This window comes from Tamandua tetradactyla, chromosome X, assembly GCF_023851605.1.
Source record: "Tamandua tetradactyla isolate mTamTet1 chromosome X, mTamTet1.pri, whole genome shotgun sequence".
NCBI lineage: Eukaryota > Metazoa > Chordata > Mammalia > Pilosa > Myrmecophagidae > Tamandua > Tamandua tetradactyla.
In genome coordinates this window covers 66,249,565-66,273,152 of record NC_135353.1, presented here as the reverse complement: position 1 = coordinate 66,273,152, position 23,588 = coordinate 66,249,565, and the positions used below count along the sequence as shown (strand labels likewise).

Below are 23,588 nucleotides of genomic sequence, written 5' to 3'. Positions count from 1 at the left end.
AAGATTCCAGTGATTTATTGCAACACAGTATAAAACTTGAATCTTCAAATTTCTGTGATAAAATGAGCATTCAGCTTTATGGGTAATGAAAAATTAAATCAGATAATTAACTTTTAATGTAATACAGAATAGTTTTAACAAAAACGCAGCTTTATAAAAAATTAATTATAGCAAGCTCTATGTACTCCAGGGGTATACAATATCTTTTGTACAAGCTTTGTAAATGCCGTTACCGTGAATTCAATCATTATTCTTTGGGCAGTTTGAACAATATCAATATTGAAATTTTACAACATGGGGTAAAGAAACCAGTTATGAGTTAAATTCAAGAAGTTTTTTAAAAAAGTGACTCTGACTGAAATTTTTCAAAAAAAGTAAAACATCAACAATTCATATATGATTTTTTCAAATTCAGATGAAGAACCAAAGGTTAAATTGTAAAATAAAAATAATACAGTCTACCCTGTAAACCAGACTGAGGCAGAGCAGCCTACATTTCTGGAGAAAACTACACTGATAAAGGGCCACTCATTTCCTAGTGGATTGCTTTAAGAACCTCCATCACATTTAAGCTTAGAGACCAGTTGTGCTATTTTCACCCAATGCTAAGCTGGTTTTCTGCTGAGTAGAAGAAAACCTTGCATCCCCAAAGTTGTGCAAAAGCTGTTTTTATAAACCACAAAATAATACACTTGCAAGCTTGAATACAAGACTGAACTCCTATACACATGTACTGTACAAAGACTTTTTTTGCGTGCATGCAATGCATGTGTGTGTTTTAATATTTTACCATAGGCGTCAAATTCTTCTCGAAGAACTGATAGGTTGATTTATCAAAATTCTTAAATGGCCAGCAATGTGATCATATGACAGCACCAATTATTTTACCAATCCCAGATTAAGCTACATCAAACTTGTCTTCCAGTTATTAGACACACACACACACACAACAAAATTTGGGGCTGCTAATATTTGTCTTTCCAAGTTTTTATTACTGTAAAATCAGCAATTAATCCCATATGTAGGGACTTAATATGATAAATAAAAAAATATTTTGAAGAAATACAGCTTTCATCACATATCTAAATTCACAAAATTAGATTGAATAGTGAAAGTCATACTAGTACATTAACTAAATATCTTATAGACGCCATAAATAGGTGATTTTTCATCACCTATTATACTTGCAACCTTGTGAAAAGCATAATGTCTGCATATTCCTCCTCAATATCATGGTTAGTTCTGGGGCAAGAGAGAAGCAACAGAACTATCACAAAGTGTATACCTCAGTATAGTTCCTCTAAGTTCTGCTTCTAAAATCTGAAGGCAGTGCTAGTGGGGTAATAAACAAACTACCTGGTTACAAAATACAAGCAATTGAATGATTTCATGATAGCACATCTTCTCTGGCACTTGTGGCAAAAAATGACTTCCCATCAGATTAATCTAGTATAGGAACTCAATCATTGAGAATCTAGGAAAACCCGGATCCATGAATTAAGAAATAAATGTGATTCACATTTCTGTGTACAATAATGTGATCTTACAAGTGACTTACCCTTGAGTGTTTACAACTCAAAGGACATTTCAAATGCAATAATTTAAAAAGAAAATTAACTTTTATGTCAAATTATTTCTTTAGAAGTAGTCATTATTATAAATTTGTACACCAAAAAGGTCACGGGGAACTTTGTGCAAGTACCTCATCACTGAGCAAATGGAGCTTGCTATATGTGAATTTCAGAAAAATTTCGTTTCAGTAGAGCATAGAATCAAATCTTTTAAGAGTTATGTTTTCCTTCATAATAGTTACTCAAAGTTGAGGTTCAAGAATAAATGTTATATTAAGACCTTATGTTTAAGGCAATAAGACAATTAACTATTTTAGGTAGTCAACTCCCATTGTGCTCTGTGGCTGTTATTCAAAAAACATTGAAAATTAACTAAATCTACAAAGACGTCCCAAAGTAACCAAGCGACAAAGACTGTAGAAGTGCAACTGAGCTTTAAAGCAGGAGTTGTTAATGAAGAAAGGAACCTGGGCACATATCAAGAAGAGAGATTGTGATGTTAGGTGATTAAACAGAAAGGATTGAAAGTATTTTAAAAAGTGATTCACAAGTAATGAATATTTACAACTTAGATGTAAATCCATCTGGAATCTTTGTATCTTTTGACAGCTGAAACAAGAAAGTGAAGTAACAATAATATTCAATCAGAGCACTTTTTATTAGAAAAAAAATTTTTTATACCCCACCTTGTAACAGCAGCCTCTTGAAGCCTTATCCATCATGGAAGTGTGGAGGGCTACTTCTGATGAGTCCATTTCTCTAGCCCTGGTACTTGAAGCATGAAAGGTCAGGCAGATTGTGAGCAGCACTGGGGACAGAGCTACAGTTTTATTTTAATGTAGTTTAGTTTTTCCAACAAAGTCTTTGTCCAAAATAAATAGCATTATTGGAAATAGTTGAAAACTGTAAAATAGTAGATGAAAAATCGTGATAAGAACGTGTTTGAGAGATTGAGTCTGTTTAAGGCGATCCTCAGATGAAGCAAGAAGAGTACATTCATTATTAAGATAGACAAAGAATCTCTCTCACATGCACATGCAATTAGAATGCATTTTTTTAAATTTTCAATGCTATCAACTTCTAGATAAATAATTCCCTTTTCTGTTAAGTCATTTAATTGAGACGATGTCCGTAAAACTAGAAATAATGCCACATGCAGTCAATGGAATATTTTAAGTACTCTTTTAAATTTGTTTTGAGAAAAACACATATTTGAATCAATTTGTATTCAATCTGAGCTCTAAATTAAAATAATATTGAAACAATCTTTGAGACTGATAACTGCTTTATCAGAAAGTCTGCAATGAATCCTAGTTCAACCTGTAAAAATAAAAATTTAAAAAATTATTGGTCCTTGACATTATTGAAATATCCTTGTCTAGTATCTCAGAATTAGAACTCATTGGAGGAAAATTCATTTATTTAATATGTATTAGTCAGGGTTCTCTAGAGAGACAGAACCAACAGGAAATATCTGTAAATATAAGATTTATAAAGGTGGCTCACACAACTGTGGGAATGGAAGAGTCCTAAAATCTATAGGGCAGGCTGTGAAGCTGGAAGCTCCAATGAAAGTTCTGGATGAACTCCACAGGAGAGGCTCACTGGCTAAAGAACCAGTGAAAAAATCTCTCTTCTCCCTTAAAAACCTTCAACTGATTAGATTATTTCATTGGTGGGAGGCACATCTCGGTTACTGGCAAATGTAATCAGCCACAGCTGCAACCAACTGACTTGATGATTTAATACACCACCCTTCCAGTTTATTAACCAGCAAATATCCTTGCAGCAATGCTCATGCCAGTGCTTGCCTGACCAGATAATTGGACATAATCACTTAGCCAAGTTGACCCTAGAACCTAACCATCACAGTTATTATGCACTAATTGAAAAATATTAGGGATTATATCTATTGTCCTATAAGGAAGTCTGGTCAAATGGAGGCTATTAATCTGGTTAGGAAATTTCTGGTGTCATTAGGAGCATATTTTCCCTCCAAATGTATGGGATTTTACACAGAGGCAAATTCATGCAGTATGGATAAAACTTAAACAAGTTTTAATGCTGCCTTCCCACCCACCTTACCCCAATATCCTGAAGTCTACTAGGAAGAAATAGAAGTAAAAATTTATACTTTCTTAATATTGAAGAAAGTGTCTAGTGCAAGCTGATGGTAGAAAATGGAAGATGAAGTAATGATGGCAGCTGAAGATTGTCAAGGAAATTAAGCCCTTTGTTTGGGGGCTGCAGTGGAAGCATTATTGGCATGATCCCATGGACATATTATTTTCTTAAGTCATTCTGGAGAGATGTTTATTAGGCTTTCCTTTATGGCCAGCTGGATGTGATCCCAAACTTTCAAATGTGACCAGGTATTCAGGAGTTGGACTACCCAGACACATTAAGTATATCCAGGAATTTAGAGGCTAAACTCAAATCATTTTATTATAAGCAAGTTGATTTATTCAGCTTTACATGTAGGGCAATATACTTCAAGAACTTTAATGGACAGTTTTGTGTCCCAAGTGGAAGAAGTATCATTGCAAATTGGAGCTAGCCTGGGCGGGGTGAGGCCCCAATGCTGAGAGGGGAAATTATTCTAGGAACCCTTTACCAAAGCATGGTGATAGGGTAGATCATGATAAGTAACCATTAGTAACTTTCTTATTCACAAAGGGAACAGTGAATTTATGGATCCAAATGCAGCAAATCTGCTGACTGAATATTTTTCCAACAAAGTGATTTCCACCCTCATTCAAGTATGTTCTGTTCCTGAAAATACTAAAGCCAATAAGTGTGGCCTCTCTTAATACCAAAAACCAAGTGAGGGCAGCGAATAAAACCAAAATAGGTTTCAGAAAGCATTTTTACATTTTTGTAATTCCCAATTTTTCTAGTTTGCTAGCTGCCAGAACACAATATACCAGAAACAGAATGGCTTTTTAAAAGGAGGAATTTATTAAGTTGCAAGTTTATAGTTCTAAGGCCATGAAAGCACCCACTATTAAAGCAAGGCTATAGAAATGTCCAATCTAAGGCATCCAAGGAAAGATACCTTGGTTCAAGAAGGCTGATGGCATTCAGGGTTTCTCTCTCAACTGGAAAGGCACGTGGCAAACATGGCAATGTCTGCTAGATTTCTCTGCAGGCTTGTTTCATGAAGCTCCCCCAGGGGATGTTTTCCTTCTTCATCTCTAAATGTTTCTGGCTGCATGGGCTTTCGTCGTTCTCGTGGCTCTCCTTGCTCTCTACAAAAAGCTCCCTCTTTTAAAGGATTCCAGTAAACTAACCAAGACCCATCTGGAATGGGTGGAGTCACATCTCCCTCTAATCAAACTTTAATACCCACAATTAGGTGAGTCACATCTCCATGGAGACAATCTAATCAAGTTTCCAACCTACAGTACTGAATAGGGATTAAATGAAACCCAGCACAACAATCATGCTAACTGATTAAAAAAGAATAGTTCCAGAGGGAGCAAAAATAGGTTCTAAACCAATTTATGTTTTCAGAAGCTAATCTATGGCATACTCTGTGAATAATAGAAAATCTGGGTTGGAACTGACTCTTATAGCTTTGTCACCCATATGTCAAAGTGCCTAGTTTGGTGCTTACTATAAAGCAAAGACTCAATAACATGAATTGAAAGGGAGAACTGGACCTGTTTTGCATGAATTGCCCATAACAGTTAAAATTCACAAATCCATTTGTTGATTCACCATAGTATCATCTGAGTTCAGTTGACAAAGAATGACATATTTTTGCAATTTCAAAGGATTTTACTCCACAAATCAATATAAAAATCATGGCTTTTGGTGTTTTCATTTTATGCTTTAACTTTAAAAGCAACACATAAATGGCCAACATAATTCTTTAGTAATTAATAACCCAAAGCTCAGGAATAATGGCGCATTACTCAGGGATCTTCAGGGAAACAGAAACATAAGGAGATATTTATAAATATTATGAGATTTTATAAAGTTGTCTCATACAACTATGGAGAGACATAAGTGCCAATTCTATAGGCGGACTTCAAGCTGGGAACTCCAATGAAGATTTTCAATGAATTCCCCAGGAATTCAGCTCGCTGGCTGAAGTAGAGATGAATATTCTCTTTCTGACTGTTGGAATAATCACTTCTCCTTTTAAAGCCTTCAAGTGATTGGTCAAAACATTTCTCATTGCTAAAGGCAATATCCTCAGTTGATTGTAGATGTAATCAGGCATAGATGCAATCAACTTATTGATGATTTAAGTCCATGAAATATCTTCACAGTAATTAAGCCAATGCTTGCTTGTCCAAACAACTGGGTACCATTATCTGGTCAAGTTGGCACATGACCTAATCATCACATCCCACCCCTTGTCAACTTGGCAACTATACACATCACATTAAACCATACATAATATGTAGATATATAATAGTAACTGACATTTTTGCCTAACAATATTTAACTGTCCTGCATACAACCAGAAACACATTGAATCTCTCCAGAATATGGTGCAAGTCATTAGGTAATATTCACTCAAACTTAATAACCTATAACTTGGTGAAGAAGATATCTGGGGAAGAGGTATGTGAATAGACCTCTCTGAATGGGGAAAAAACATGAAGATATTTGTGCCCCATGTGGACTAACACAAATTCTGTCACATGATAAAGGGATAAGATAGGGAAGAAAACGAAGATATTTGCTTTATGTGCATATACAAACATACCCATAACAAAACAAGGAAAAATATTCATACCATTCCAATCCATATTTCTGTAACTGGTCACATGGTCATGGTTTGTATTTATCATTGCCTTCTTCCACTATCCATTCCATGTTTCCTTAACACTCAGCAAGCACTTCAGCTGACTGTGGTGGGGTGACCCAAACCTTCATTCCTGAAGTTTCTGGGCCACTGGTAGTCCTGTCTGGATGGGGTTGTTGCAGTTTTCCACTGACTTTAATCACAGGATATGGTAGTACCAAGAGGTGCCTTATGGGATCTCCTGTATTCCAGGCCAACTCTCTATACCTCTATTGTATAGTGGGAGTCCTATTTCCCCTTGACAATTAGGATCAATCACCCCAACCAGTACAGTAACTCCCTTCTTTTCCTATTGATTCAGAGGCATGAAAAGCCCAAAGTGGCCAGGTGGCAGTCTTAACTTCCAGTTTAGTGAAATCATTATCATGGCTCCTGTTGGAAGCACTGCTCCTTCTGGAACTAAGACATGTAGACCAGAAGAGCCTAAGGTTTCAGGGAAAGGAAGCAAATTTTTTTTCTAGTGGATCACTAGAGGTCAGTGAGTGGTGCCACTCCAATTTCCACCCATTGATTCCTGGACCCATGAATGCTGGCTACAGGAGAAAAAGCACCATAGAAGGAACACTGATTTAGAGCATACACAGCCTCCTGGAGAACATTGTCCCATCCCTGCAAGGTATTCCCACCTAGTTCGCACCTTCACTTACTCTTCAAATGGTCATTTCACTGTTCTACAAATCCAGCTGCTTCAGGATGATGGGGAACATGGTAAGACTAGATAATTCAATGAGCACTGCATATTCCCACATGCCACTTTCTGTGAAGTGGGTTTCTTCATCAGAAGCAGTGCTGTATGGAATACCACGACGATGGATAAGGCATTCTGTAAGTCCCCAAACAGTAGTTTTAGCAGAAACATTGCATGCAGGTAAGACAAACCCCTATCCAAAGTATGTGTCTTTTCCAGTTAGAACGAATCACTGCCCTTTCCGTGATGAAAGTGGTCCAAAATAATCAGCATGCCACCAGGTAGTGGGCTATTCATCTTGGGGAATGGTGCCATATCGGCGACTGAGGATGAGTCACGGCTGCTGGCAGATTGGACACTTAGCAGTGGCTATAACCAAGTTAACGTTGGTGAGTGGAGGTCTATGTTGCTGAGCCTATGCATGACCTCCATATCTACTACCATGACAACTTTGTTCATGAGCCCATTGGGCAATTGCAGAAGTGGCTGGGGGAAAAGGTCAATTGGTATCCACGAAATGGATCATCTTATCCACATAATTATTCAAATCTTCAACTGCTGAAATCACCTTCTGGTGAGCATCCACGTGGGACACAAATATCTTCATGTTCTTTCCCATACAGAGATGTCTATCCACATACCTCTTCCCTGGAAATCTTCATCACCGATTTTCCAATCATGTTCCTTCCAAGTCTCTGAACATCTGGCAAAACTATTTGGGACAGCCCATGTGTCAGTATACAAACACACCTCTGGCCATTTCTCCTTCCAAGCAAAATGAACAGCCAGGTGAATGCACAAAGTTCTGCTCACTAAGAGGACTGGTCCTCACAACTGTCCATCAGGGACATTCCAGAAATGGGCTGCAGTGCTGCAGCTATCAACTTTGGGGTGGTACATGCATGTCACACAGAATGAACTATAAACCAGGCAGGAATTCCACAAGAGTCCAAAGCTATGGGTTGGGAAAGAGAAGGTAGTGTGGCAGGAGTAGGGGCCATGGGCATTTGGGCCACTTCCTCATGTAACTTACTTGTGACTTCAGGACACAATCAAACCCTATCCTTTATTTGCCACTAACATTTTATGACGGAGCACTGCAGTGCACAACACACTTTATGACTGAGCAGGCCAGACAACACCCAGCTCATGATAGGCAACTCAGGCCTCATGGTAACTTGGTGGCCCATGGTTAAGCATTCAATCTCTACTATGGCTCAGTAGCAGGCCAAAGGCTGTTTCTCAAAAGGAGAGTAGTTATCTGCAGAAGATGGCAAGGCTTGCTCAAAAATCCTAAGCATCTGCATTGTAATTTTTTACAGGGGCCTGCCAAAGTCCCCAGACAGCATCTTTGCTTGTCGATGAAATTTTCAGAACCATTGGATCTGCTGGATCATATGGCCCAAGTGGCAGAGAAGCCTGCACAGCAGCTTTGATCTGTTGAAGAGCCTCTTCTTGCTCTGTCTCCACTCAAAACTAGCAGTTTCTTGGGTCACTCAATAAATGGGCCATAATTGCACACCTAAATGAGGAATATGTTTTCTCTAAAGCCCAAAGAGGCCAACTAAACAGCATGCGTTCTTTTGGTTTAGGAGGAACCAGATGCAACAGCTTATCCTTAACCTTAGAAGGACTATCCTTGACATGATTCACACCACTGGACACCTAGAAATTTCACCTAGATGGGAGGATCCTGTATTTTTGTTGGGTTTATCTCCCACCATCTGACATACAAATGCCTAACCAATAAGTCTAAAGCAGTTGCTACTTCTTCTTCACTAGGTCCAATTGACATGATATTATCAATATAATAGACCAGTGTGATGTCTTATTGGAGGGAGAGATGATCAAGATCCTTGCAGATTAGTTTGTGACATAAAGCTGGAGAATTTTCACACCCCTGATGTAGGAGAGGGATGTGTATTCATGGCCTTGCCAGCTGAAAGCAAACGGTTTCTGGTGCAATTTGCTAACAAAAATTGAGAAAAAGCATTTGTTCGATCAATAGCTGCATACGAGGGGATGTGTTTAGTGCTCAAGAAATGATAGCACATCTAGAACAGCAGTTTCAACTGGAGTCACCATCTGGTTAAGGTTACAATAATCTAGTATCATCTTCCAAATACATATGTTTTCTGCACCGGCCAAACAGGAGAGATGAATGGGGATGTGGTGGGAATTACCTCTCCTGCATCCTTCAAGTCCTTGATGGTGGCACTAATCTCTGCACTCCCTCTGGGAATGAAGTATTGCTTATGATTTACTATTTTAGTAGGTAGAGGCAGTCCTAGTAGCTTCCATGAAGCTTTTCCTACCATATTAATCCTCAGTACACGAGTCAAGGAACCAATGTTTGGGATTCTGCCTGTTATTGAGTATGTCTATTCCAATTATGCATTTTAGAACTGGAGGAATAACCACAAAATGGGTTCAGAGACCCATTGGACCCACTGTGAGACAAACTGGAGCTAAAATTCCATTGATCACCTCATCTCCATAAGCCTCTACTCTGAATGGTGGACTGCTCTGGTGTTTTAGGTTCCCTGGAAATAACATGACTTTCAACTGGTTTCCGATAATCCCCAAAATGTCTGATCATATTCTTTTCCACAGTGCACAATCACCCTTGTAAAAAGCCATAGGTCAGTTGGGAGAATGATGGAAGAAAGATTAATGGTATAAATTTTTGGCAATATAGCCGGGTCCTTTGCCAAGGAGACCCAGCCTTCCTTTCATTTAAGGGGCTCTGAGTATGACTGTCTCAAAGCTAGTAACTGATTAAGGGGCTGTGACTCTCTATTTTTGTAATTCAAGTTAGTTTTTTTCTCTTGACCTGGAACTCTTCTGCTTATACAGAGCTGGTAAGAATTTAATATACTGTCAATCTATTTTACTTATAGGTACTCCATGATCTACCAGTCAACACCATGGGTTTGTGCAAGTCAGACTATTTTAATGTCTGCTTTGAATCTACTGTTCGTTATGGTAGCCACACCCACATTTTCTTTGGTGATTAAGGTGTGCCACTTGCCTTTTGCCAAACCAGGTTGCAATCATTCCATTGTGTTTAAGAATCCAAGTTCAGTCAAAGCAGTTTCCACAGTATTTTCTGAACTACAGAGAATAGCAACCACAGAGGTACCTCAGGTAACATAGGCCACCTTTTGTCCATGTTCTAGCCAACCACCCCCCAAAACTGTAAGATACCTTTCTAACCCTAGAGCTACAACATTGAATCAGAATCTTTGCTTAGTGGGCCCATATCAATAAACTCAGCCTAGTCGATGTTATCTTCCTTCCACCAGTATCTCGCACCCTTAATATTCATTCCCACACATATACCCATACATATGGTTTCTGCCTGTATAAATTATAAAAATCATGCAGTTCTTTCAGAATGTAATGCACCTTCTCAGGGGTCACACTTTCTACTTTACCTTTTGGGGACTGTTGGGACATCATTCTAGTTATAGGTCAAGAAGTAAAGAGTGTACTGTGGGTGGGCCATGAGAAGAATTTGAAGTGTCTTACAAACCAACTACCTCAGGGTCAGGGCATTCTATTGAAGTTTCATCTGGAGAAACAGGATTAATCTCTTTATACAGAGGTAGGAAGGATGTTTACTCCTCAGAGATGTTTACACTTTCATCAGTCACAGCAGGGTTAATCTCTTCAGGTGGAGATTAGATGGCTGATTTCTCAAGGCAGACAATCACATTTATCTGGCAATAGTTCAGGAGAATCCAGGGTTTCAATGTTCAATTATAACTATTAACTCATATGTCCCCATTCCAATTTTCAGTATGTCATTCCTTTTCAATCAATGTCCTCACATTAACAGAAGATACCCTGCATGGGTGGGAATTCAACTTAGGTTGTAAGTTTACACAGTGAGACTTTGGATCTGGCTTTCAGAAATCTAAAGCCTGCAGCCATATGAACTAAGATGTTATTTCATGGCACCCATAGAAAGTTTAAAGTCCTTCAGGCAGCACTTAAGTTGGAAATTTTAAGCCTTGAGCTTGCATTTCTTTTACAACTGTATGCAGCATATTTAACAACAGCACGTCAACATCATTATACTTTTTAACTCCATAAATTTCCTTCAAGATGTCAAAAAACACCCACTCAGAGACTTGTCTCTGATAAATATTTGAATAGCCCTACCCAGTTATATTTCAAATATCTCTATAGCCAACTCAAACCATGTACTATCAGTGCCAGCGCCATCTTGGTTGTTGTAAATAGAGTCATTAGTACCTTTGAATCTAATCAGGCTAGAGAAGCAATTCCAAAAACTCCAGAATCAACTCAGAAATCTCATCTTTAAGATTCTACTTCACCAGAACCTCTCCAAGTACTGAAATCAGCATTAGTCAGGGTCCTCTAGGGGAATAGAAAAGACAGGATATACATTTAATATACAAATATTATTAGATTTTTTTAAAGGAATTGGCTCATACAACTGTGGAGGTGGACAAGTCTAAATTCTATAAGACAAACATCAAGCTGGAAGATCCAATGAAGGTTTTCAGTAAATTTCCCAGGAAAATCAGGCTAAATGAAGCAGAATTGGAAATTTCCCTTCTGAAGGCTAAAATCATGCCTTCGGGTTTTAAAGCCTTCAACTGATTGGATGAGACTTCTCTCATTGTTGAAGGCAATCTCCTCAGTTTACTTTAGATGTAATTAGCCATAAATGCAATCAACTTACTGATGATTTAAGCCCATGAAATATCCTCACAGTAACAAACAGGACAGTGCTTCTTGATCAAACTACTAAACATCATAATCTCAGCAAGTTGACACATAGTCTTAACAATAACACCATCCCGTATTAAAGGCAATGAGGATTGTGGAAAGATGGCAGAGAAAAGAGCTTCAAGATTCAGTCATTCCAGCAGAATAACTATTAAACAGCCAGAAGCAGCCTGAAACAAAAAACAGCTGGGATAGCCAGGTTAATATCAGGTAAAATAGACTTTAAGTAAAAAAGAGCTATGAAGGACAAAGACAGTCATTATATACTGATAAAGGGGACAATTCAGCAAGAAGATGTAAAAGTTATACAATCACCTAAAGCAGGGACTTAATATATATGAAGCATGTATTGCCATATTTGAAGGAAGAAGTTGAGGATTCTATATTAATATTAGGCTTTAATACACCACTTCCAATAATGGTTAGAACATCTAGTCAGAATATCAATAAAGAAATAGAAGAACTGAATGATACTCTAATACTCTAAATGAACTATATCAAACTGACAAATATATAGAACACTTCACCTGACAAAAATGGAATACACATTCTTCTCAAATATATATGGAATATTCTCCAGGATTGACCATATGTTGGGTCAGAAAACAAGCCTCAATAAATAAAAAATATTGAAATCATACAATGTTTATTATCCAACCACAATAGATTGAAACTAGAAATCAATAACAGAGACAGAAATGGAAAATTCATAAATATGTGGAAATTAAACAACGTGTTTTTGAATAAACAATGGTTTAGAAAGTAGATTGTAAGGGAAATTAGGAAATATATTGAGGTGAATGAAAATACAGAATAAAAAAGGTGAGGAATTTAGCAAAGACAATACTAAGAGGTAAATTTACAGCTCTACACATTTACTTTAAAAAAAGAAGGAGTGGAAATCAGAGCCCTAACTTCAAAAAACTGTAAGATTAAAAAAACAGATCAAGCCTAACCCAAATCAAGCAGAAAGAATGAAATAACAAATATTACAGTGGTCATAAATAGATACAGAGAAAAATAGAATCAAGAAAACCAAAAGTTGGTTCTTTGAAAAGATCAAGAAAATTGACAAACTTTCAGCTAGACTGACAAAGAAAAAGGTGACAGGATACAAATAATGAAAATCAGAAATGAAAATGGGGGCATTATTACCAATCAAACTGAAATAAAAGGACTATAAGAAGATACTATGAACAGCTGCATGCCAAAAGAATTAGATAAACTAGATGAAATGGACAAATTCTTAAAAACACACAAACTATCTACACTGACTCGTGAAGAAAAGATCTCAATAAGCCCATTACTTATAAATTGAATCAATAATCAAAAACTACCAACAGTGCTTGCTTAGGCAGCACATATACTAAAATTGGAATGATACAGAGAAGATTAGCATGGCCCCTGCGCAAGGATGACATGCAAATTCGTGAAGCATTCCATATTTAAAAAAAAACTCCCAACAAAGAAAAGCCCAGTAAAGATGATATCAAAGAACAACTCTACCAAGCATTCTAAAAAGACGTCACTCTAATTCTGCTCAAACGCTTCCAAAAAATTAGCAAGAAGGTAAAACTCCCTAATTCATTATATGAAGCCAGCATCATGCTCATACCAAAACCAGATAAAGATATCAAAAGAAAGAAAAATTACAGACCAATATCTCTTATGAATATCAATGCAAAAATCCTCGACAAAATACTAGCAATCCAACAGAACAGTAAAATTATTATACCCATGATCAGTGAGGATTTATCTCTGCATACAAGGCTGTTTCAACATAAAAAAATCAATTATTATAATAAACCACATTAACACAATGAAGGAATAAAATCACAGGATCATCTCAATTGATGCAGTAAAAAAGCAATTGACAAAATCGAGCACTCCTTCTTGATAAAAACATTTAGAATGCTAGGAACAGAAGGAAACTACCACAACATCATAAGGGGCAGTTCTGAAAATCCTAAAGCTAACATCCAATTAATGGTGAAAAGCTGAAAACTTCCCCTCTAAGATTAGGAACACATCAAGGATGCCTACTGTCACCAGTATTATTAAACATTGTGCTATATGTTCTAGTTAGAGCAATCAGGCAGGACAAAGAAACGAAAGGCATCCAAATCAGAAAGGAAGAAGTAAAACTCTATTTGCAGCTAATACGATACTATATGTCAAAAATCCAAAAAAATCCACAGCAAAACTACTAGAGCTAATAAATGAATACAGCAAAGTGGCAGGTTACAAGATCAACAATCAAAAATCTGTAGTGTTTCTATACACTAGTAATGAACAATCAAAAGGGGAAATCAAGAAAAAAATTCCATTTACAGTTGCAACCAAAAGAATAAATTATTTAGGAATAAATTTAACTAAAGAGACAAAATACTTATACAAAGAAAACTACAAGAAATTGTTAAAAGAAATCACAGGAGACCTAAATAAATGGAAGGGCATACCGTGTTCATGGATTGGAAGACTAAATATAGTTACGATATCAATTCTACCTAAATTGATATACAGATTCAATGCAATACCAATTAAAATCCCCAAAATTTACTTTTCAGAAATAGAAAAAAACCAAACCAAATTTACCTGGAAGGGCAGGGTGCCCCAAATAGCTAAAAGTGTCCTTAGAAAGAAAAATGAAGTCTGAGGTTTCACACTACCTGACTTTAAGGTATTTTACAAAGCTACAGTGGTCAAAACAGCATGGTGCTGGCATAAAGGTAAATATACTGACCAATGGAATTGAATAGAGTGTACAGTCTTTATTAAGTAGGATGTTAGGTCTGGGTTTTACACATGTGCTTTTTAACATGTTGGGACAGCATTTCCTCCTATTCCTAGTGTTCAAAGTGTTTTTATCCAGAAGAGGTCATGGATTTTGTCAAATGCCTTTTCTGCATCAATTGAGATGATTGTGTGTGTTTTTTCCTTCATTGTGTTAATTTACTGTATTATATTAATTGATTTTCTAATGTTGAATGACCCTTACATATTAACGATATATCCCACTTGATTATGGGCATAATTCTTTAAAAGGCTGTTGGATTTAATTTGCTAGTATTTTGCTGGGGATTTTGCATCCATATTCATAAGAGATATTCCTCCATAGTCTTCTTTTGATTTTTTTTCTGACTTTTATATGAAGGTGATATTGACCTCATAGAATTATGTAGGGAGTCTTTCTCTTGAATTTTTTGAAAGCGTTTGTGCAGAATTGAAATTAAGTCTTCATGGACTATTCGGTAAAATTCCCCTGTGAAGCCATCTGGTCCATGTAGTTTATTTGTTGGGAGTTATTTAATAACTAATTCAATCTCTTTACTAGTAATTGGTTTCTTGAGATACTATATTTCTTTTTTGAATCAATATAGGTAAATTGTGTTTCTAATATTTTTTTCAATTTCATCCAGGTAATCTAATTTATTGGCATACAATTGTTCCTAATATCCTCTTACAGTCCTTTCAGCAGGGTCATTTGTAATGCCCCCTTTTCATTTCTGATGTTTGTTATTTGTATCCTTTCTTTTACTTGTCAGTCATGCACAAGTTTTGTCAATTTTCTTTATTTTTAAAAAAAAATCGTTTTAATTTTTTTCATTTTGTTTATTTTCTCCATTGTTTTTTTTTGTTCTCTATTTCATTTATCTCCACTCCAATCTTTGTCATTACCCTCCTTCTCTCTCTTATATTTAGTTTGCTCTTCTTTTTCTGGTTCTTCCAGTTTTGAAGTCAGGTCACTGCTTTGAATTCTTTGTTCTTTATAATGTAAGTACTTGGAGCTATAAATTGATTCTTGGTACGGCCTTTACTGCATCATATAAATTTTGGTATGCTGGACTTTCACTTCCCTCAAGATGCATATTAATTTCCCTTGTGATTTCTCATATTACCCAATAGTTGCTCAAGAGTACATTATTAAATTTCCACACACTTGTGAATTTTCCATATCCCCCTTGTAATGATTTCTAACTTCATTCCATTGTGATCAGAGAAGATTCTTTGTATGATTTCTATATTTTTCCTTATTGACACTTGTTTTGTAACCTAACATATTATCAGTCCTAAGCAATGATTTATGTGCAGTAGAGAAAAATTTATATTCTGTTGTTGTTGGATGAAGTGTTATAGATAAGTCTGTTATGTCTAGATCATTTATAGTATCATTCAAATCTTGGTGAACTTCTTTGTCCCTCCTAACAGTTTTTGAGTTAAAGCCTATTTTATATGATATTGGTAAAAGTACCCCAATTCTTTTTTGTTTAATACTTCCATGGTATGTATTTTTCTATTCTTTCACTTTCAACCTACTTGTGTCTTTGAAATTAAGGTGAGTCTTTCGTAAACTGCTTGTAACTGAGTCATGCTTCGTTATCCATTCTGCCAGCTCTGCCTTTTGACTGGAGGGTTTAATGCATTTACATTTAAATTCACCACTGAGAATGCAGGAGTTTCTTCTGCCATTTTGATATTTAGCCTTTGTAAATATTATACCATTTTTTGTACCTCAATCCTTCCATTAATGTCTACTTCTAAATTTATTTGATTTTTTGTATTGTGCCATATTGAGTGCCTTCTCTTTTCTATCTGGCTATATTTTTCATCTTCTATTTTCCTTGTGGTTACATGGGATTAAAATGTAACATGATAAATATGTAAAAATCATATTTGGTTTTATACCAACTGACTTCAATAGCATACACATATATTTCTCCTATACTATCCATCTCCTCCCCTTGTTTTGTGCTTTTTATCACTTATACATTGCATGCCTCAAACCACAGAGTTATCATATAACTCTACTAAATAAAATCAGTAGGATGGCTAATGACATAAAGGAGATCAAGAAGACGGAAGACACTACAAGAACATAAAGAGGAAACTGAAAGAATAAATTGAAAAATAGCAGATCTAATAGAGATTAAAGATTCTTAGGACCAAATAAAAACATACTAGAGACACACAACAGCAGATTTGAAGAGGCAGAAGAAAGAATAAGCAAAATAGAGGAAAGACAACTGATTTTGAACAAACAAATTAGCAAAAGCCAAAAAAGATGGAGAAATGTGAATTGGAGCTCAAGGATATGATGAACAAAACAAAGCAAACAATTATAAGAATCGTCAGTTTCCCAGTTTCCCAGAAGAAGAAGAGTCAAGGGCTAGAAAGATTTGTTGAGGATATAATACAAGAAAACTACCCAACCATTACAAAAGACATAAATATGCAAATTAAGAAGGCCAATGAACTACATATAGAATAAATCCAAATAGGCCTACCCCAGAACACATACTAATCAGTCTGTCACATGTTGAAGAGAAGCAGAAAACCCTGAAAGTGGCAAGTGAAAGACAATCTACCACATACAAAGGAAACCACATAAGACTGAACTTGGACTACTCAACTGGCACTATGGAGGCAAAGAGGCAGTGGTATAATATATGTAAGATCCTGAAAGAGGAAGACTTCCAGTCAAATTGACCTTCAACACTGAGGTAGAGATTTAAATTTTCAGACAAACAAAGCCTGAGAGAATTTATCAACAAGAGACCTGCCCTACAAGAAATACTGAAGGGATATCTGCCGACTGAAAAAAAAAGACAGTAGAGGGAGGTCTGGAGAAAGGCACAAAATTGAAGGGTATGAGTAAGGGTAACTTAAAGGATAAAATGAGAAAAAATGGAAAAGAATATATGTATCTGACAAATAAAATCCAAAGGACAAAATTCTGGATTCAAGAAATGCGTTTACAGTAATAATTTTGAACGTTAATGAATTGAACATACCATTTAATAGATACAGATTGGCAGAATGGATTAAGAAATATTCCAGCTATATGCTGTCTAGACTCATCTTAGACAAAAGGATACAAATAGATTGAAAGTGAACGTTTGGAAAAAAATGTTCCACACAAGCTGTAATGAAAGAAAGTAAATATAAAGACATTTCTTTTAGTTTGGTGCCTTAGAACAGCTAGAAATAAAAACCTAAAGTTCTGGAATAGTAACCTATACCAAACTTTGAAATCTGTTCTATAACTAATTGTTGTGATGTACTTCGAAATTTATTGCTGTTTGTATACATGTTATTTGTCACAAAAAAAAGAAAAAAGAGAGAAGGAGGAGTATTTGTTAAATGAGAATGACTGCTGAATAATTATATTAATATTTCTTTTGGTCTCCAGTGTCTTGGAGTAGCTAGAAGAAAAAAGAAAAATTGTTGAATTCTAACACATACCAAACTTCAAAATCTGTTCTTATCTCTTTGTTAAAATATACTTGGTATATTTTTAAATGTATTGCTTTTTTGCATATACATTCTATTTCACCATAAAAAATTAAAAATAATTTTTAAAAAGCTCAACAGTGAAGCAGAGGAATTAAGACCACCAAGATAAAAAAAAGTCAATTATCCATAGATGAAAGGGTCTATTTCTGCAAACTCAATTCGATTCCATTGGTCAGTATATCTATCTTTTTGCCAATACCATGCTTTTTTGACAACTGTAGCTTAGTAATATGCTTTGAAATCAGGTAGTGTAAGACCTCCAACTTCATTTCTCTTTCTCAAGATATTTTTGGCTATTGGGACACCATGCCCTTCCAAATAAATTTAATTGTTTGTTTTTTCTATTTCTCCAAAGTAATTTGTTGATATTTTAATTGGTATTTCAGTGAATCTATAAATCAATTCGGGTAAATTTGACATCTTAACTATATGCAGCTTTTCAATAAATGAACATGGCTTGTCCTTCCAATTATTTATGTTTTTTTTATTTCTTTAACAATTTCTGGTAGTTTTCTATGTATAGGTGTTCTGTGGCCTTAGTTAAATTTATTCATAAATATTGATTCTTTTGGTTGCTATTGTAAATGGATTTTTTTCTTAATTTCTTCCTCAGTTTGATCATTACTGGTGCATAGAAATGCTAATTTTTGTGCATATATCTTGGATCCCACCACTTTGTTGAATTCATTTATTAGCTCTAGTAGTTTTGTTGTAGATTTTTCGGGATTTTCTACATATAGTATCATGTCATCTGCAAACAGTGAGAGTTTGGCCTTTTCCTTACCAATTTGGATGCCTTTTATTTATTTTCCTTGCCTAATTGCTCTAGCTAGAAATTCCAGCAAATGTTCAATAACAATGGTGACAGTGGGCATTCTTGTGTTGTTCTTTATCTTAGTGGGAAGATTTCAATTTTTCCCCATTGACTATGATGTCAGCTGTGGGTTTTTTTATATATTCCCTTTATGTTGTTGAATAAGTCCCCTTCTATTCCCATCATTTGAGGTGCTTTCATCAAGAAAAGATGTTGAATTTTGTCAAATACCTTTTCTGCACCCATTGAGATGAGCATGTGTTTTTTTCACTCTGATACTGATTTGGTGTATCAGACTATGTAGACAGCCAAAATTAACTCAAGAAGAAATAGTGAACCTCAACAAACTAATGGCAAGTAAAAAAGATTGAATCTTTGTCTACATTAATTGACTTTCTTGTGTTGAACCAGCTTGCATAAATGGAATAAATCCCACTTGAACGTGATGTATAATTCTTTTAATGTGCTGCTGGATTCAACTTATGAGTATTTTATTGATGACTTTTGCAAAATATAAACAAAATTTTTCTTTAAGTTCATTAAAGAGATTGGTTCTTAATTTTTTTTTCTTCTAGTATCTTTGTCCGACTTTGGTATTAGGGTGATGTTTGCTTCATATAATGCATTATGTAGCTTTGCCTCTTCTTCAGTTTTTTTTAGGAGTTTGAGAAGGATTGGTACAAATTCTTTCTTGAATGCTTTGTAGAATTCACATGTGAAGCTATCTGGTACTGGACTTCTCTTTTTGTGAGCTTTTTGATGATGGATTCAATCTTTTTTACTTGCCATTAGTTTGTTGAGGTTCACTATTTCTTCTTGAGTTAATTTTGGCTGTCTACATAGTCTAGTTTATTAGCATATAGTTGATCATAATATCCTCTCATGATCTCTTTTATTTCTGTGGGGTCAGTAGTTATATCCCTTCTCATATTTTCTAATTTTATTTATTTGCATTCTCTCTCTCTTTCTTGTCAGCATAACTAAGGATCCATCTACTTTGCTCAAAGAAACAACTTCTGGTTTTGTCGATTCTATTTTTTTCATGTTATCATGTTTATTCATTTCCATTCTAATCTTTGTTATATCTTTCTTTTGGCTTGCTTTGGCATTAGTTTGCTGTTCTTTTTTTAGTTCCACCAAGTGAACAGTTAATTCTTTGATTTTTACTCTTCTTTTTTATATAGTCATTTAGGGAAATAAATTTCCCTCTCAGCAGCATCCCATAAGTTTTGATATGTTGTATTTTCATTTGTCTGAAGATATTTACATATTTCTTCCTAGACTCATTGGTTGTTAAATTTGTCTTGTTTAGATTCCATCTATTTGTGATTTTCCCAACCTTCTCCTTGTTATTGATTTCCAACTTCTTTCCATTATGATCTGAGAAAATATTGTATAATTGCAATCTTTTAAAATATATTGAGACTTGCTTTGTGACGCAACATGTGGTCTATCATTGACAATGTTCCATGAATACTTGAGAAAAATGTGAATCATGCTGTTGTGGGATGTAGTGTTCTATGCATATATGATAAGTCTAGTTAATTTATCATACTATTTAATATCCCTGTTTCCTTTTAGATCCTCTGTCATAATGTTTTACTCATTGATGAGAGCGAGGGTATTAATGTCTCCAACTATTATTGTGGAAGCATCTTTTTCTCCCTTCAGTGTTATCCATGTGTGCCTTAAGCATTTGGGGGCACTCTGGCTTGGTTCATAAATACTTATGATAGTTATGCCTTCATGATGTATTGTCCCTTTTATTAATACATTAATAGTGCTCTCCTTTCTCACGTTTAATTTTTTTTTACATTTGAAGTGTAATTTGTCTGATTTTAGTATGGCTACACCTTGCTCTATTGTGGTTGTTGTTTGCATGAAATATAATTTCCAGCCTTTCACTTTCAATGTAATTTTGTACTTGAGTGTAAAGTGAGTCTCTTGTAGACAACATATAGATGGGTCTTGCTTTTTAATCTATTCTACCAGTCTATGTCTTTTTATTGGGGAGTTTAATATTAATATTTAATGTTATTACTTTAAAGGCAGTACTTTCTTCAACCATTTTGTCTTTTGGATTTTTTATATCATGTCTCATTTTACCTCTTTTTCCCGTTACTGATAGTCTTCATTTCCCCACTCTTCTCCAGACCTCTCTCTGCTGCCTTTTCCTATATAACTGTGGTGCTCCCTTTAGTATTTCTTGCAGAGCAGGTCTCTGGTTCACAAACTCTCTTAGTGTCAGTTTGTCGGAAAATATTTTAAACGCTCCCTCTTTTTTGAAGGGGAGTTTTGTTGGATATAGAATTCTTTGTTGGCAGATTTTTCTTTCAGTATCTTAAATATATCATTCTACTAACTTCCTGCCTTCTTTTCTGCTGAGAAATCTGCACATAGACTTTTCAAGCTTCTCTTGTATGTGATCGATCACTTTTCTCTTGCTACTTTTAGAATTCTCACTTTGTCTTAGACATTTGACAATCTGATTAGTAAGTTTCTTGGAGTAGGTCTATTCTGATCTATTCTGTTTGCATTCTCTGTGATTCTTGGATCTGTAATTTTATGTCTTTCATAGAAAATGGAAAATTTTCAGTGATTATTTCCTCCATCATTCTTTCTGCCACTTTTCCATTCTCTTATCCTTCTGGGACACCCATAGCACATATATTCATGTGCTTCATGTTGTCACTGAATTCCCTGGTACCCAACTTGTATATTTCCATTCTCTTCTCTTTCTGTCCTTTTGTGTATAGGATTTCAGATGCCTATCATCTAGTTCATTAATCCTTTCTTCTGCTTCTTCAAACCTGCTGTTGTAGGTTTCCATTGTTTTTTTCATTCTATTGTTTCTTTCATTCCATAAATTCTTGTGATTTGTTTTTTGAAACTGTTGAGATCTTCTTTATATTCACCCAATATCTTCTTTAAATCCTTCATCTCTTTTGCCATATCTTCCCTCAATATGTTGATTTAATTTTTGATATAATTTTGCACGTCTGTTTTCAGAATCCTCAGTTAGTTGTTTCAACTACTGCATCTTGTTTGCAATGTTAGTTTGTTCCTTTGGGCATATCTTCATTTTTGCTAGTATGCTTCATATTTTTTTCTGGTTTCTAGGAATATGATTTCCTTGATTAGTTTATTCTGGAGGACATTTTCACTCTTTCATCAAGATTTTTTTGTTGGTAGGCTTTGTTCTCTACCTATTCTATACCATTCAACTCAATTTATTCTAGACCTCTAGCATAGCTTCTAACTTATCACAATTTTTCAGCTGTTCTTTTTCTGGTTCTTGCTCTGCTTATATGGAACCTTGTTTTCAAGAAGTGTCTCCCTAGATATGATTTACCCCAATCATATTTTCCAAGATTAGACAGCCCCAGGTTTCAAAAGTGTAATCAGTATCAAGATTCCCTGAGGGTGAAACATAGCAGGTTGGCAGACTTTCCTCTGAAGCCTCTAGACTCTGTGCTTTTCCTATAATGCCCAGCAAAAGACAAATGTCAACTTGCAGATCTCCATGGACACAAAGAGAGGCAGTGCTTTTAATTCTCAGCAGGTCCTCCCTGCCAGGGAGCATGGTTGGGACAGAAGATGATATAGACAGCAGGCTTAAACTGTTTTTTTATTCCCAGCTCCTGGGGCCTGAATTCTCTGAAGGATTTCTGCCACTTAAGCTAAGTCTTGCTCCCCCTTTTTATTGGAGAAGACATGCCTTTTAAGGAATAATTTTGCCCACTTGACTCATTACTTTCTCTCTCAGACCTATCTTCATTCAGCCCTTGCCTGGGTCCCACTGACAATTGTAAATGCCTGAGACTTTCTCTAATGAGCTACTTAGAATAGTTTTTAAAGGGAAGAAAACAAAAGGGAAAGAACAACAAAACAGGAAATCCTTCCTCAAAGCTAGTCCTCTTCCCCCAAGGTCCACCAGTCAAGAGCTGGAGTTTGTACCTGTCTCTGTGTGACCCTTTCCTTGGGGCTCAGCCCCTTTCTTGTACTCTTAGCTTAGCCAAACCCCAAATCCTCTGTTTCCATTTTTTTTTAATTTTGTTTCATTCTATTGCTTTTTCTGTCAACCCTGCTTTCTCTCTGCCAGGATAAAAACCACAATTGGAGCTTGGCTGAGCTACCTTTCATTGCTACCAGTAGAGACCACTTAAAGATATGCCCTTTAGGTAATTATCTCTTTCACCTGCCTAGTTACTTTGTCTCAGACATACCTTAATTCTGCCCTTGCCTGGGGCAGTGCTGAAGTCAGAGAATGCCCACAGCCATAGTTAATGGGGTGTTAAGAAGTAAAAAAGAAAAACTCCTTTTCAGAGCCAGCCCTCAGCCCCCTCATTTGCCAATAAAGAGTTGGAGTAGGCACCTGGCTCTGTGTCCTTTTTATTGGGGCCCAGCCCTTTTCCAGTATTTTGAGCTTGTCCAACTCCAAAATGCTCTGTTCTTTTTCCATAAGCCTCCTCTTTACTGAGGCAAAATCTCCCAGTCCCTTTCATGTTTGCTTCAGGTTTACTTGTACTCAACGCTTGTCCAAGTTTGTTAGTTAATTTTGCAACTGGAGCTTGGTTGAGCTAAATTCCTTGTTCCTAGTAGAGAGTGCTTCTTTTTTCCCTCAGTGAGCCAACTATATAT

At 35.8% G+C, this 23,588-nt stretch overlaps 1 non-coding gene across 1 annotated transcript; it reads left to right on the top strand.

The window, feature by feature from the left end:
• The first annotated feature begins 13,181 nt into the window (after positions 1-13,181).
• Positions 13,182-13,288, top strand: LOC143672218 (U6 spliceosomal RNA). Its single transcript, XR_013169687.1, has one exon. It is a non-coding gene; the product is annotated as a U6 spliceosomal RNA (small nuclear RNA).
• Positions 13,289-23,588: the final 10,300 nt, after the last annotated feature.